The sequence below is a fragment of the Halichoerus grypus genome, chromosome 2, assembly GCF_964656455.1.
Source record: "Halichoerus grypus chromosome 2, mHalGry1.hap1.1, whole genome shotgun sequence".
Lineage (NCBI taxonomy): Eukaryota > Metazoa > Chordata > Mammalia > Carnivora > Phocidae > Halichoerus > Halichoerus grypus.
Genome location: NC_135713.1, coordinates 184,162,589 through 184,179,357, shown reverse-complemented (window position 1 = coordinate 184,179,357; position 16,769 = coordinate 184,162,589).

Sequence of the window (16,769 nt, the reverse complement as noted above, 5' to 3'; positions counted from 1 at the left end):
TCTCCCCCACTCTTCACATGGCGACCACCTTTTCATCATCTTCATTCCAGTTCAGCTGTCACCTTCTCCAAGAAGCCTTCCCTGACCACCCCACTCTATTACACTCACAGCGCCCCACTCTCCTCCTTACCATGCTTCCCAGTACTGGAAGCCTCTTGTTTATTGTGTGCCTATGTGTTTACAGTCTGTTTCCCCACTCTGGACCCAGCCTCCTCAGGGACAGTGTTTTGCCATGTTCCCTGTCCCATCCAAAGTCTAGAATAATGCTGGTGTGGTAGTCGTCACTCTTTGTTGACTGACTCACCCTGTGGCCACCGTGCTCATGGCCACCTCGAAAGCAAAGCTCAGAAGTTCCTGCGAGAGGGGCGCCTGGGTGGCTCAGTCGTTAAGCGTCTGCCTTCGGCTCAGGTCATGATCCCGGGGTCCTGGGATCGAGCCCCGCATCGGGCTCCCTGCTCAGCGGGAAGCCTGCTTCTCCCTCTCCCACTCCCCCTGTTTGTGTTCCCTCTCTTGCTGTGTCTCTCTCTGTCAAATAAATAAATAAAATCTTTAAAAAAAAAAAAGGTTCCCGCAAGAGAAACACCCAGGTTAAGGAGCTCCTTGGATGTAGTTTATTTCACCATAAAACCCGTTTTCCTTCTCCTAATCCCTGTGGAACTTCAGAATCCTATCATCCTACGGAAATTTGAGAGAAATGTTGATGTAGTCCAACCTCGTCTTATTATAGATGAGATGAACAAAGTCCGGAAAAGAGACGTGACTTATCCAAGGTCACACAGCAGGCAGGACCAAAAGTTGGATTTAAAACTCAGTCTCCTTTGGGCGCCTGGGTGTCGAACTCTTGATTTCGGCTCAGGTCATGATCTCAGGGCCGTGAGAGGGAGCCCCGTGTCAGACTCCACACTCAGCGGGGAGTCTGCTTGAGGTTCTCTCTCTCCCTGTGCCCCTCCCTCCTCACTGTGCACGTGCACATGCCTTCCCTCTCTCTCTCTAAAAAATAAATAAATCTTAAAAATAAAATAAAACTCAGTCTCCTCAAGGTGATAGAGATAGAGAATGAATTAGCTGGTGCCAATGGTCAGGGGTGATGTGGGGTTGGGAGTGGGAGGGAATGGTTGTAACTATCAAGAAGTGGCAGGAAGGATGTCTTTGCCCTGGCAGAACGGCTCTGTACCTCATTTGCAGTGGTGGTTACAACAGGTCCACGTGGGTGATAAAATGACAAACACATACATTGTCCCAGTGTCAGTTTCCTGACTTAGAGACTGTGGGTGAGATGTACCCACTGGGAGGAACTGCGCAAAGGGAACCTGGGACCTCTTCCTACTATCTTTGTCACTTCCCATGAATCTGCAATGATTTCAAAATAAAAAGATTATTAAAAAAAATCAATTTCCTGGGCGCCTGGGTGGCTCAGTGGTTAAGCGACTGCCTTCGGCTCAGGTCATGATCTTGGAGTCCCTGGATCGAGTCCCGCATCGGGCTCCCTGCTTGGCGAGGAGCCTGCTTCTCCCTCTAACCCTCCCCCCTCTCATGTACTCTCTCTCTCTCTCATTCTCGCTCTCTCAAATAAATAAATAAATCTTTAAAAAAAAAAAAATCAATTTCCTGCCTCCACATTCAAGAGTTTTTTTACGTTGTTAAAGATTGTTAGGTCAAATTTAGGTTCAGTGTATGTGCCCAGGGTCCAATACAAAGCCACGTTTATTGCTTTTGTTAATTTGCAGTTCATTTAAACTGGTAATTTGGGCATGGGGGTATGTAATTCGCAGACGCTCCACCGCAGCGGTGAATGCAAAGTTGAATCGATCTTCTCCCTCCTTCACACCTGACCATGACTCTCTTGTCACCAAATGTGTTTCCTGCTCACACAGAGACACAGAGACAAGGGGAAGAAGACCTCAACTTCAGGGATGTTTCCTGGTCATCTGGGTGCACCTCCATGGGGCATGAGATATAAATATGTGTGTGTGTGTATATACACATAGTCACCAATTTCTATAGTTTGTAGACTTCTGAACTAAAGCATAATATAAATAAGTCTTATTCTTCTATCTCTTATCCCCTTATCAGCTTGCTTGTGCCGTTCGGTTGCTTTTGTTGTGGTTTTGTTCATTTTTCCAATTTTTTTTATTGCGGTAAAAGATACAGAACCTGAAATTTACCATAACCATTTTTAAGGGTACAGTTCAGTGGGATCAACTGCATTCGTGATGTCATGCAGCCATCACCACATCCTTGTGGGGACTCCATCCAAACGCATAGCTCCTTTCATCTGTAAAACTGTACCCATTGGATAGTAACTCTCCATTCTCTCGCTCTTTTCCCCCAGTCCCTGGCAACCACCATCCTGCTTTCTGTCTCTGTGACTTTGACCACTCATATATGACTAAGTGCCTCATAAAAGTGGAATCATACAGTATTTGTCTTTTGGGTCTGGCTTATTTTACTCAGTATTTTACTCGTCAAGCTTCATCCATGTTTTCGCGTGTGTCAGAATTTCCTTCCTTTTTAAGCTTGAACAATATTCCATCGTATGCATATACCACATTTTGCATATCCATTCATGTGTTGATGGAACTTGGGTTGCTTCCGCATTGTAGCTATTGTGAATAGTGCTGTCTTGAATTTGCTGTACACATAGCTCTTCAAGACCTTGCTTTCAATTCTTTTGGGTATATACCCACAAGTGCAATTACTGGATCATATGATAATTCTATGTTTAGGGTTTTTTTTAATTTATTTTTTATTTAATTTTTTAAAAGATTTTATTTATTTATTTGACAGAGAGAGACACAGCGAGAGAGGGAACACAAGCAGGGGGAGTGGGAGAGGGAGAAGCAAGCTTCCTGAGGAGCAGGGAACCGGATGCGGGGCTCAATCCCAGGACCCTGGGATCATGACCTGAGCCGAAGGCAGACGCTTAACTGACTGAGCCCCCCAGGCGTCCGTAGGTTTTGGTGGTTTTTTTTAAGATTTGTTTATTTATTTGAGAGAGAGAGAGAGAAAGCATGAGCTGGGGGGAGGGGCAGATGGAGAGGGAGAGAGAATCTCAAGCAGACTCCACACTGAGAGCGGACCCCGATGCGGGGCTCGATCCCACGACCCAGAGACTATGACCTGAACTGAAACCAAGAGTAAGATGCTCAACAGACTTTGCCCCCCGAGATGCCCCTCTGTGTTTAGTTTTTTGAAGAACCGCTGTACTGTATTCCACCATGACTGTACCATTTTACATTCCCACCAACAGTTCACAAAGGTTTTAATTTCTTCACTCATTTTCTGGGTTTTGTTTTTTTTTTTTTGAAAGGCAGACAGCCACATGCAGCACTTCATCTAGATGTGTCTGGAGCCTTGGAAGTTTGACTATCTGACATTCTCCTACAAATGGATCCTGAGAGTTTGTTTGGAGGTTCTAGCAGGAGAACGCAGCTACTGGTGTACTGTTAACTGGAAGAACAGTCCTCCTCTACCAGGGAAGGGCATCCTCTTCTATGGAGCAAACAGCTTCCGGAGGGACACACATAGAGCAGTGAGGGCGGGGAGGCGACACCCGCCTAGCCAGCCAGATCAGCCTCATAAACCCTGGCGATCAATAGGGTGACAGATGTCCCAGCCAAATTGCCCTCATATCCTGTTTTGTTTTTTCTTACAGCAGCCATCCTAATGGGTGTGAAGTGGTATCTCATTGGATTTCCATTTCTTTAATGATTAGTGATGTTGAGCATCTTTTCATGTGCTTTTTCGGCCATTTGTAAATCTTCTTTGGAGAAAGGTCTGTTTAAGCCCTCTGTTCATTTTATTTATTATTTATTTATTTATTTATTTATTTATTTAGAGACTGCAGATAAGCAGGGGTTGGGGGAAAAGGGAGAGAGAGAATCTTAAGCAGGCTCCACGCCCAGCACAGAGCCCTACATGGAGCTTAATCTCACAACCCTGAAATCATGACCTGAGCAGAAATCAAGAGTGGGATGCTTAACCAACTGAGCCACCAAAGTGCCCCAGCCCTCTGTCCATTTTAAAATCGGGCTGTTTGCATTTTTGTTTTTGAGTTTTAGGAGTTCTGTATATATTCTGGGTATTAATTCCTTATTAGATATATGATTTGCAAATATTTTTTCAAATTCAGTGGGTTGCCTTGTTACTCTTGATATTGTCTCTTTTTTCCTCCTTTTAAAAAAAGATTTTGTTTATTTATTTGACAGAGAGAGAGCACAAGCAGGTGGAGTGGCAGGCAGAGGGAGAGGGAGAAGTAAGCTCCCTGCTGAGCAAAAAGCCGGATGCGGGGCTCGATCCCAGGACCCTGGGGTCATGACCGGAGCCGAAGGCAGATGCCTAACTGACTGATCCCCCCAGGCGCCCCAATATTTTCTTTTTTTTTTTTAGATTTTATTTATTTATTTGACAGAGAGAGAGATAGCAAGAGCAGGAACACAAGCAGGGGGAATGAGAGAGGGAGAAGCAGGATTCCCACCAAGCAGGGAGACCGATGTGGGGCTCAATCCCAGGACTCTGGGATCATGACCTGAGCTGAAAGCAGACGCTTAACGACTGAGCCACCCAGGTGCCCCCCATATTGTCTTTTTTTTTTAAAAGATTTTATTTATTTATTTGACAAAGAGAGAGACAGCGAGAGAGGGAACACAACCAGGGGGAGTGGGAGAGGGAGAAGCAGGCCTCCCGCTGAACAGGGAGCCCGATGCGGGGCTCGATCCCAGGACCCTGGGATCATGACCTGAGCCGAAGGCAGTCGCTTAACGACTGAGCCACCCAGGCGCCCCCTTCTTTTTTTCTTTTTTTTTTTAAAGATTTTATTTATTTATTTGACAAAGAGAGAGACAGCGAGAGAGGGAACACAAGCAGGGGGAGTGGGAGAGGGAGAACCAATATTGTCTTTTGATACACAAAAAATGTTAATTGTCAGGAAGTTCACTTTGTTTATTTTTCTCTTGTTGTTTGTACCTTTAAAGTCCTATCCAAGAAATCATTACCAAAGCCAATGTCGTGACGCTTTTTCTTTATGCTTTCTTCTAAGAGTTTTACAGTTTTAGGTCTTACATTTAGGTCTTTCCTCCATTTGGACTTAATTTTTGCACATGATGTTAAGTATGGCTCCAACTTCATTCATTTGCATGTGCAGATCCAGTTTTCTCGGCACCATTTGTTGAAAGACTATCCTTTCCCCCATTGAAAGGTCTTGGCAGCCTCCTCAAAAATCATTTGACCCTGTATGTGAGGGTTTATTTCTGGGCTCTCTACTCCATTCCATTGGTCTATATGTCTCTCTTTATGCCAGTACCACACTGGTTTAATGACTATAGCTTTGTAGTAGGTTTGGAAATGAGGAAGTGTGAGTTCTCCAGGGTTGTCCTTGGTTTTCAAGACTATTTTGGCTCTTTAGAGTCCCTTGAAATTCTGTGTGAATTTTGGGATGGGTTTTTCTATTTCTGAAAAAAAAAAAAAAAACAAAAAAAACAAACCATAATTGGGATTTTAAAATTTATTTGAGAGAGAGAGAGAGAGAGAGAGAGAGAGCGAGACAGCGAGCACAGGGGGAGGGGCAGAAGGAGAGGGAGAGAGAGTGTCCCAAGCAGACTCCATGCTAAGTGCTGAGCCCAACACAGGGCTCCATCCCACGACCCTAAGATCAAGACTTGAGCTGAAACCAAGAATCTGGCCACTCAACCGACTGTACCACCCAGGCACCCCAACATCATTGGGATTTTTATAGGGATTGTGTTGAGTCTGCAGATTGAGTAGTACAGATATTTGTCTTCCAACTCATGAACGTGGGATGTATTTCCATTTATTGATATCTTCTTTAAATTCTCTCAGGAATGTTTTGTAGTTTTCATTGTACAAGTATTTCACCTCCTTGGTTAAATTAATTCCTAAGTATTTTATTCTTCTTGATATTGTTACAAATGGAACTGTTTTTGTAATGTCCTTTTCAGATTGTTCATTGCTAGTGTATAGAAATGTTACCGGTTTTTGTGTATTGACTTTTATCCTGCTACTTTGCTGAATTCCTTTATTAGTTATAATCATTTTTGTGAAATCTTCAGGGTTTTCTACATATAAGATCCTGTCATCTGTGAACAGAGATAATTTTACTTCTTCTTTTCCAGGTTGGGTGCCTTTTACTTCTTTTTCTTCCCTAATTTCTCTGGCTAGACCTTCTAGTACTATGTTGAATAGAAGTGGTAAAGGCAGACATCCTTGACATCTTCCTGATCTTAAAGGAAAAGCTTTCAGTCTTTCACCATTGAATATGATATTCCCTGTGGGTTCTTTTTTTCTCAAACTCAACTGATTTGATAAAACTATTTGACAATAAAAGGAACAAAAGCATCATACTTCATTTCAGGATGCAGCTATAAATTTAGACTCAATTCTGTGTTTGTGACATCACCACCCAAGCTTCAGTATAAAGAAAGCCTCAATGTAATAGTGGGTTTTTTGGCACTTTTAATCCCCTTCACCTATTTTACCATGCCCCCCACCCATCTCTCCTCTGGTAACCACCAGTTTGCTCTTTACATTTAAGAGTCTGGTTTTTTTGTTTGTCTCTTTTTTATTTGTTCATTTATTTTGTTTCTTAAATTCAAAAGAGTGAAATCATATGGCATTTGTTTTTCTGACTGACTTATTTTGCTTAGCATTATACCCTCTAGATCCATCCATGTTGTTGCAAATGGCAAGATTTCATTCTTTTTTATGGCTGAGTAATATTCCATTGTGTGTCTATACCACATCTTCTTTATCCATTCATCTATCGATGGACACTTGGGTTGCTTCCATAATTTGGCTATTGTAAATAATGTTGCAATAAACAGAGGGGTGCATATATTCTTGTGAATAGTGTTTTGTATTATTTGGGTAAATACCCAGTAGTGGAATTATTGGATCCTATGATAATTCTATTTTTAATTCTTTAAAGAGCCTCCATACTGTTGTCTACAGTGGCTGCACCAGTTTGCATTCCCACCAACAGTGCATGAGGGTCCTTTTTCTCCATATCCTTGCCAACACTTGTTGTTTCTTGGGTTTTGTATTTTAGCCATTCTGACAGTTTTGAGGTAATGTCTCATCATAGTTTTGATTTGCATTTCCCTGATGATTAATGATGTTGAGTATCATTTTATGTGTTTGTTGACCATCTATAAGTCTTCTTTGGAGAAATGTCTGTTCATGTCTTCTGCCCATTTTTTAATTGGATTTTTTGGTTTTTTGGTATTGAGTTGTAAAATTCTTTATATATTTTGGATACTAATCCCTTATTTTCTATGTAATTTGCAAATATCTTCTCCCATTCAGTAAGTTGTCTTTTTGTTGTGTTGATTATTTCCTTTGCTGTGCAGAAGCTTTTAATTTTGATGTAATCCCAATAGGTTTTTTTTTTTTTTTTAATCCCTTGCCTTAAGAGACATATCTAGAAAAGCATTGCTTCAGCTGATGTCAGAGAAATTACTGCCTATGCTCTCTTCTAGGATATTTATGATTTCAGGCTTCACATTTAGGTCTTTAATCCGTTTGGAGTTTATTTTTGTGTATGGTGTAAGAAGTGGTCCAGATTCTTTTGCATGTTGCTGTCCAGTTTCCCAGCACCATTTGTTGAAGAGACTGTCTTTTTCCCATTGCATAGTCTTGCCTCCTTTGTCAAAGATTAACTGACCATATAATCATCGGTTTATTTCTGGGCTTACTATCCTGTCCCTCTGATCTATTTCTACCCTACTGTTTTGATTACTACAGCTTTGTTGTGTATCTTGAAATCTGGGATTATGATGCCTCCAGTTTTGCTCTTCTTTTTCAAGATTGCTTTAACTATTTGGGGTCTTTTGTGATTCCATACAAATTTTAGGATCATTTTGTTCTAGTTCTGTGAATCCTGTGGGTTTTAATATATAGCTTTTATTGTGTTGAGGTCGTTTCCTTTAATCCAATTTGTTGCAGGGATTAGTATCATGAAAAACTGTTGAATTTTGTCACATTCTTTTTCTGCAACAGCAGAAATAATTATGTATGTTTTTCCCTTCATTCTGTTAATGTGGTGTATGACATCAATCCATCTTCATATGTTGATGTATCCTTGCACTCCGGGAATAAATCCCATTTGGTCATGGTGTAAAATCTTTTTAATATGCTGCTCAGTTAAGTTTGCTAATATTTCATTGAGGATTTTTGCATCAATGTCCATAAGGGATGTTGGTCTGTGGTTTTCTTACAGTGTCTCTGTCTGGCTTTGGTATCAGGGTAATGCTGACTTCAGAGAATGACTTAGGAAGTATTCCCTCCTCATCATTGCTTTTGGAAATTTTTGAGAAGAATTGGTATTAGTTATTCTTTGAGTATGGGGTAGAATTCACCAGTGAAGCCATCAGGTCCAGAGCTTTTTTTTTTTTTTTGGCCTGAAGATTTTTGATTACTGATTCAAACTCCTTACTAGTCATAGATCTATTCAAATTTTCTACTTCTTCATGATTTCATTTTAGTAGGTTTTGTGTTACTAGGAGGGGCCCTCTTTGTGCCTCTGAGATCAGACTCAGCAATCAGCAGTCAGAGCACAGATCTCTGATATTTGGAGGACAGGGTCCTTTTTGCCCACCGGGATTCCCACAAACTGTGTGCAAGCCGCTCTGGGAACACATGCACAGCTGCCTGCCACCTGGATGGGGGTAGGGATGAGCAGCTGCTACTGTGCTAAGAGCTGAAATTGACTGAAATTAACTGCAATTTACTGCCTGAGCCTTCCCCTGGAACTTACAAGCCTTTAATTGACTCCAGAGTTCCAAAACAGTTACATCAGACAGTGGTTGCCAGCCCAGTTATTGTCTAGGTGAAGAGATAGATTTCTGTTGCTTCCTGCTTCATGATCTTCCCAGAATCCTCTCAGCAGGATTATATTTTAATTGTATCTGTTTGAGAAAATCAGCTGTGTTAGCTGAGATTTGACCAATAACTCATTTAAAACTTGCTTAGTTTCCTGCCAACATTTTCTCAGACCAAAGGTGGTTAAGAACTTTGAGACTCAAGAGAACAGTTTTTGCTGTGTTGACACAGCAATAACAGAACTTTCATTAACAAACTGCAAATTTATTATACTGCATATTTTCCCATATGTCCCATCCCCTAGATTTTATTGAATCTGTCTCCACCTGCACCTCCTTCCCCATTCACATCATCACCGTGAGACTAGGAAGCAGCCATTTTTTTCACTAAGTGGCTCTGCCTCTCTGGCCACAGCTGACCAGTTCAGGGTGGGCACTGATCCAGTCTGGCCCCATGAGAATTTTGGATTTGAAATTCAGTGCTGTCTCTCTAATTTCTGGATTGCTCAGGTAGCCTAGCTGTTAGCTGGAGGACCTGGAACCACGGGGCCCATGTTGGCTGCTACGTGAAGCAACCTGGTGAGTAGGAAAGAAAGAAGTCAACATTCAAAAGAAAATGGAGACAGGAGACAGGGAGAAAGTCCTGATGACCATTAAATGCTCGGCTCCATTTGTTCCTGAGGTCCAGCTGCCTTCCCATAGCCTGGCTACTTCATTCTTCTTTGGCAACCAATAGCTAATAGTCCCCACTTTGCTCAAGCTAGTGTGAGTTGGTTTATTGTCACTTGCAACCCAAAGAGCCCAGAGTAACCTACTGGACCCACTCCCTCATTTTACAGATGAAGAAACAGATTCTGAGAAAGGCTATGACATCCCAAAGGTCGCGAGGTGAGTGAGTGGCTGGGCTAGAATTAAATCTTGAGTTTCCAGACTGTATCTCCCATGTGTTTCTGCCCAGCTGCTGCTACTGCAGTGTCATGAGACATTTCTAAAGCCTGTAGGAGAGTTCCAAAGCCCTCAGTTGGAGGGAGATGCCTCTGTACCTCCTCCTATCGGCAGAACAAAGGGAAAAGGATAAAAATAGAAGACCACCCAAACATAACTAGAGACCTAGGACCTGGAGGGTCGGCACAGGAAATTGAGAATGGGAAGAACAAAGTCAGCCTTGTCAGAGGTAGGAACTAAAGCGACACCACACTATTTGTGGCTGAACTCTCACACAAGGAAGACGGATCAAAGGAGAGCTTTATCTCTTTGCAAAACTTTCAGGCAGGATTCAGCTTAAACTGAGCCAATAAATATCCTCCTAACCAGGTTTACAGGAGATGCGAGACCCACTCAAGGGTCGGCTGCCCATGGGTCCCCAAGCCTTCCAGGCTTCTGAGGTCACCCTTATAAGATGGCTTGAGGGGGGAGGTCCAGATGCCTGTCTCTGCATGATGGCACCACCTCGCCAGCTCTGTGAGGTCCTGTAGTTGGCGCTCTCCTCCTGGTCCTTCACCCCACCCTCGACAAGCTCCCCCCTGCTTCCCACCTCCCAAGCCCCACTGACAAAGTCGTGTGTATGCAATGTTCCCTGAAGGTTTGGGGTAACAAGGGTGATGGGCCCTGGCAGGTTACGTGATATATATGCGGGAACACAGGGATCACTGCTACATAGATGACCTAGGAGCCTGGACTGGAAACGTGTGGCAAGATGGTGGGTGTAGACAAGCAAGAATTTGTCTCCAGAACCACCTGTTAGTTCCATCCTAGGGACCTTGCTGGAAGCAGCCTTTACAGCCCCATGAGGCAATTGTGCCGGGGGGCGGAGGAGGGGTTCAGGAAGAAGTGGCTGGAAGGACAAGTTGCTTGGTGAACCTCACTTAAAGCTACTGAGGACATGGCAGATGTTTACTCAGGACAGGCAGAATCCCTTGGCCAACACTCCAGTAATTCGGGGTGCCCCGAGAAGCCACAATCCCTGAAATCTCCCAGCCCACTGGCCTCGGGTGCTCTCTGAGCCTGCCACAGTCACATGGTACTTTGGTGGGTTCCTGGGGCAGAGGGCAAGTTCTGGGCAGCCCTAATCTGCCCCCCTACCCCGCAGAACCTGCCCAGAGGGTTACATTTCAAACACGTACATGATGCGTATCAATCATCCCTGACCTCGAGACTCCAGCCCTCCCAGCTCGGGTCTGCCTCACGTGGGGTTTCCCCGGGCCCCACTTGCAGCTGGGTCTCTCTTCTCCTTGTGTTCCCAAAAGAGCCCAAACTGCAGCCTGCAGCCCACTCTGAAGAGCATTTAATTCTTTTTATCTAAGACTCTCCATTACTCTGAGGTCTTGCTTTCCATGAACAAAAATGTCAAGGTGCTTTTCCTAATCCAGGGAGTAATTGTCTCTGTAAAAGTGATTCTGCTTGATTCTGGACCAACAGATACAATTCACAACACCGAGCAAAAGTTTTCATATAGCAAAACAAATGTCCCCCATCTCCAAAACATTAACCTGATCCATGTGTGTGGTTACTGCACTTCCCATACCCAAAAGTGGGACATACATTCTTTTTTAAAAATTTATTTAAATTAAATTAATTAACATATAATGTATTATTAGTTTCAGAGGTAGAGGTCGGTGGTTCATCAGTCTTATATAATACCCAGTGCTCATTACATCACTTGCCCTCCTTACTGCCCATCACCCAGTTACCCCATCCCCCAACCCCCTTCCCTCTAGCAACCCTCAGTTTGTTTCCTATGTTTAAAAGTCTCTTTGAACCATGAGAGACTGTGGACTCTGAGAAACAAACTGAGGGTTCTAGAGGGGAGGGGAGTGGGGGGATGGGTTAGCCTGGTGATGGGTATTAAAGAGGGCACGTATTGAATGGAGCACTGGGTGTTATATGCAAACAATGAATCATGGAACCCTACATAAAAAAAATAAATTAATTAAAAAAAAAGAGTCTCTTACAGTTTGTCTCCCTCTCTGATTTCATCTTGTTTTATTTTTCCCTCTGTTCTCCTATGCTCCTCTGTTTTGTTTCTTAAATTCCACCTATGAGTGAAATCATATGATAATTGTCTTTCTCTGATTGACTTATTTCGCTTAGCATAATACCTTCTAGTTCCATCCATGTCGTTACAAATGGCAAGATGTCATTTTCTGATAGCTGAGTAATATTCCATTATATATATACCACATCTTCTTTATCCATTCATCTGTGGGACGTATATTCTGATAATGGCACGCAATCTACACCAGCAGAACTCTCCTAGAAAATCCAGGATGGACTGTCATATTTATTTTTCCATGGATCACACCATGCTCACACCAGAAATGGGAATGGATCAATTGCACAACTCTCCTTTAACCTGGGAAACATCGGGACTCCCCAGGGCAGCTTCTCAGTCCCAGGCACAGGAGAAAGCCTTGGGGAGCCACTGGAATCCTAACAATGAGCTGTGAGAACCGGATGGGTTCAATGTCAAGAGCGCTTGGCAGTCCCTCAGAACTCCTCAGTGACAGTGATCTGTTCCAGCCAGGTTCCCCGGAGCACCTGGACACAACCTGCCAGGCTGACCATCTTCCTCCTGGGGCTTCCCCTCCTTTGTAGCTCTGCTCTGATGTCACTTCACCAGGCCCTCTGTACTAGACCCACAAGGCTCATGGAGGACTCCAGCTCAGTCTCCATGGGGGTCCCTTCCCAATCCTGGCCACAAGGGGTAGGCTGCCCCCCACTGGCTCTGGCCTCCCGCCGTGATCGGTGTCGACAGCTCGCAAGCAGATGGCAAAATGCCTGACTGGTGATGAAGACCTTCTGTTTCTTCCTCCTTCCAGACCCAGCCAGAATCAAGTTTTGCCGGTATGCCGCTCTTCTTCACCGAGATTTAAACCTTTTACCTCCTCCATGGGAAAGAGTCTTAAAGCCGAATTCCGAGAGCCAGGTTAGACTATTTCCACAAGCTGCCTATGGTTCCGTAAGGTGGCTGGAAGGCAGGTTTGAACAATGAGGTCCACGGACCCCCAATAGTTTCCTGGATGGAATTCCGGGAATCTGCGAACTGAAATGGGAAAGCCGTTATACCTTGATTTTCACAAACCTCCACCCGCAATCTGGCATGAAGGTAGGCCACGAGCCATGGAGATATTAACACGGCAGGACCTGTGGATGTGTCTGTCCCACAGAAACCACGGAGGCTGTGTCTCTCCAGGCATTCCCAGTGTCTTGAAATATCATTTATACTCAGAACTACTTTAAGATTAAGTTAGTTATGAGACTCACTGCTAGATCTCTTTATTTAGTATTTTTATAAAGAGGCATATGCATTATTTTATTACAGTTTTTTCCAAATATTTTGGTTATTGCATCTTAATACAATCTGTTTCTTTGTTCCAACGTCTTTTATGTTATACATTCAAAGTGCATTTGTGTATTTTTCTGACAAGGGGTCCATAGACTTCCACAGATTGCCAAAAAGGCCCAGGGCAAAAATAAAATTAAAATTAAAAAATAAAAATAAAATCTCTGAACTCTGGGAAGAGGGTCCAGGCATAAGAGATTTCGGGGGTGGGGGGGTGGAATTCTGTTTTTTGAAGAGAAAGTGAAAGCTGTTTGGGAAGGGCATCTGTTTCTGCGAGGTGATGAAGACGGCTCTGAGGTACGGCCAGTGGCATTCCCGCGGGGCTGCGACGAGCCTCTCTCTCCGCATGTCTGCCCCCTGCCCCCTCTGATCCGTCACGTGTCCCTCGGTGGACTCGGCCTGGGCCACCCCCTTCCCCTCCCATGTCTTTTATGTCCTGCCATTTGATTTACATGTGTCCGCACATGCACTGCATGCTCCCTCTGTCGTGTTTTGGTCCAGTGCCCGCCAGCGTGGGTGACACATCCCGCACGTGCTGGCCACATGTGCTCATACAAATTTCACATGTGAGTCCCTTGTCCACTGGGCAGTATTTCCCTGATAGGTCTAGTGTGTGTCTGACATGTAACTATCAGGGTAACTCATTCATTCATTCATTCATTCATTCATTGTTGAGTTCCTACTCAACGTGGCAGTCACTGTTTTAGGCTCAGTGAATACAACAGGGAACAAAATACCAAAAAGCCCTACCTTCTTGAAGGCAAGACAATAAATGGCAATCACTAAAGATTCGATTGCAAATTATTATTATTCAATAGAATCCTAACAGCAACAGAGTAAGCATATGAATAAATAAGTAGGCATCATACGTAAATAAATAGTATAGTATGCTACCAGCTGATGAGCACTGGGAAAGAGTAGGGCAAGGGCAGGGGGACCGGGGTTGTGGGGCCAAGGGGGTACAACTGTTAATCAGAAGGTGCGGGCAGGCCCCTTGAAGACTCCTTAGAGCCAAGAAGACTTGAAAGAGGTGAAGACAGGAGCTTTGATGTTATCAAGGAAATGCGTTCCCGGCAAGACAGCAGCTGTGAAAGCCCAGGGGTAGGAGCACGTCTGGAATGTTGGAGGAACGTCCAGGAGGCCAGTGTGGCCAGAGGGGAGGAAACCATCGGAAAACAAGAGGACTGAACCAGTTTCTCTCAGTCTCCAGGAATTCCAAGTTGGCTTGTTATCCCCGGCCCTTGACGCCGTGTGCCACACGCCCATCGGTACGACCATTGTGCAAACCACCGCTCATTGTGAGCCTGAGTCATTGGACACACTCCGATGAGTGTACGCTCAAGGAATAAAAACAAAAACCAAAAAACCTTTCTGCAAGGGTGGGTATGGCCGCTGGACCAGAAAATGAATATCGTGTCCCTAGAGGGAGACAGAGGGAGGTAGGGGAGAGGTCCCCGCTCTGCCACTTAAGCTGAGGGTCCCGTGGTCACCATGCTGGCCTCGCTGGATCTGTTCCCGCCTCTGTAAAATGAGAAACGAGCTAAGAATCCCCTGGATTGTGAGGCCAGCAAGCAAAAATGAGCCTCCCTGTCCCAGTCTGGCTGTGACTCAGGCCGGCTCGCCCCGTGCGGTCACCCCCTCCATTCCTGGCCCCGAAGGCCCCATGCTTCTCCTTTGGCCTCACCTTCCGTGAAACTCAGAACTAACTTGAGGACCCGAGGGTCAGCTCAAGGGCAAGGTAAGATCTCTCTGCCTGGCTTCTGTTCTATTTTTAATCTTGAATTCTCCCACTTAGCATAATGCTTCAAATCTTCTTGGGAGGATAAAAGCTGGAGCCTAAATCCTAAACAAATAAAAATGTGAATTAGAACTGGCACGGTTAGTCTCGTAAGCATTTGAGAGAACATGGAAAAACGTTTCAAAAGCCCACTTGTCATCGGTTGGCAGGATGCCACCCTCTGGGGCTCCTTGTCCTCTGCTGCCATCGTCTGGAGGGAGGAGGGACTGCGGGGACACAGGGGGACAGAGACCCACCGGGCCAGGCGGGGAGGTGGGACGGCAGGAACCGAGCCCCCTTCCCACTGACTGGGAGACCCAGGGCCTACTCCAGAGAGACCAGCCATGCACCTCACATGAAGAGGCAGGGAGCCTGGCTTGAAAAGCTGGTTTCTAGGCCGATTTCAGGCCCAAAGAGGGCCCAATGTCAAAGGAGGAAGTCCCAACAATGACAGTTGTACCCTCCTTTCCTTCTACAAAAGAGGAAACCAAGGCAGTTATGTGTTTTTCTCAAGGTTGAACTACACCTTAGGGACAGAGTGAGCATTCGAACCCGGAGCCCTGAGCCAAATCCAGGGTTGCTTTAGAGCCTGGCCACTCAGAGGATAGTCCGAGCCCGGCAGCCTCCACATCCCATGGGAGCTTGCTAGAATACTGCAGGACCTCAGGCCCCACTGGAAGCTTACTGAATCAGGCTCAGCTTTTTAACAGATCCCCCTGGACAACCAGTAATGTGTGTCAGAGTGTGTGAAGTGCTAATGTTGAACACACGGGCTTCCGACTTTCCTAGGAAATCCCCAGGGTCTACACGTTCACCGTAAAGAGACTCAGACAATATAAGAAAATCTAAAGTAGAAAGTGATACACATCGTGGTGTATAAATATCCTTCTGCACACACCATTTTTATGCAAATCAGATTGTATTCCCCATGCTATCCTGTGTGCTTTGCTTCTTAAGTATGATTTCTGTTTTGAAATAGTAGTTGTTCAATGAGGATTTGCTAAATGAAAAAAAAAATGCCTAAAACAATAGTCAGGGGTGTATTCTTTCCCTACGGCTGCATTCAAAATTACTCCCAAACCGAGCACTTTCAACCAACAAATCTTTATTACCTAACAGTGTTTCTGAGGGTCCGAATCTGGGAGTGGCTTGGTGGGTAATTCTGGCTCAGAGTCTCTCGCGACACGGCCTGCCTGTTGCGGATGCGGCCTCCTGAAGCCTACGTCACCTGCTCCAGGCCAGCACTGTCACCTGCCTGACCTCATACAACTGCCATTTGTCCTGTCAAGCCTCCCCCCTCCATCCCTACGCTGCTCTCCACCGTCCATCCAGTTACCAGCCACGGTGAGCTTGGAAAAACGCAAATCCGACCTTGTTGCTTCTGCTTAAAATCCACCCAGGGTTTATCATGGCTCTTAGAATAAAGTATAAAAAATAAAAGAAGGGGCGCCTGGGTGGCTCAGTTGGTTAAGCGCCCAACTCTTGGGTTCGGCTCAGGTCCTGATCTCATGGGTCATGAGACTGAGCTCCGTGTCAGGCTCTCCGCTCAGCAGGGGTCTGCTTGAGGATTCTCTCCCTCTGCTCATTCCCCCTCTCATGCTCTCTCTCTCCTCTCTCTCTCTCTCAAATAAATAAATAAAATCTTAAAAAAAAAAAAAAGGAATTGAAGGACCAAGTAGTAGTTTATTAGATACAGGCTCTGAGTGAGTGTGTGTGTGTGTGTGTGTGTGTGTGTTCACACGCCTAAATGTGTCTGAGAGAGGTTTCAGGCGGAGAACAGTATCTCTGAAGAGCCCAAGCTGGGATATGTTCAGAT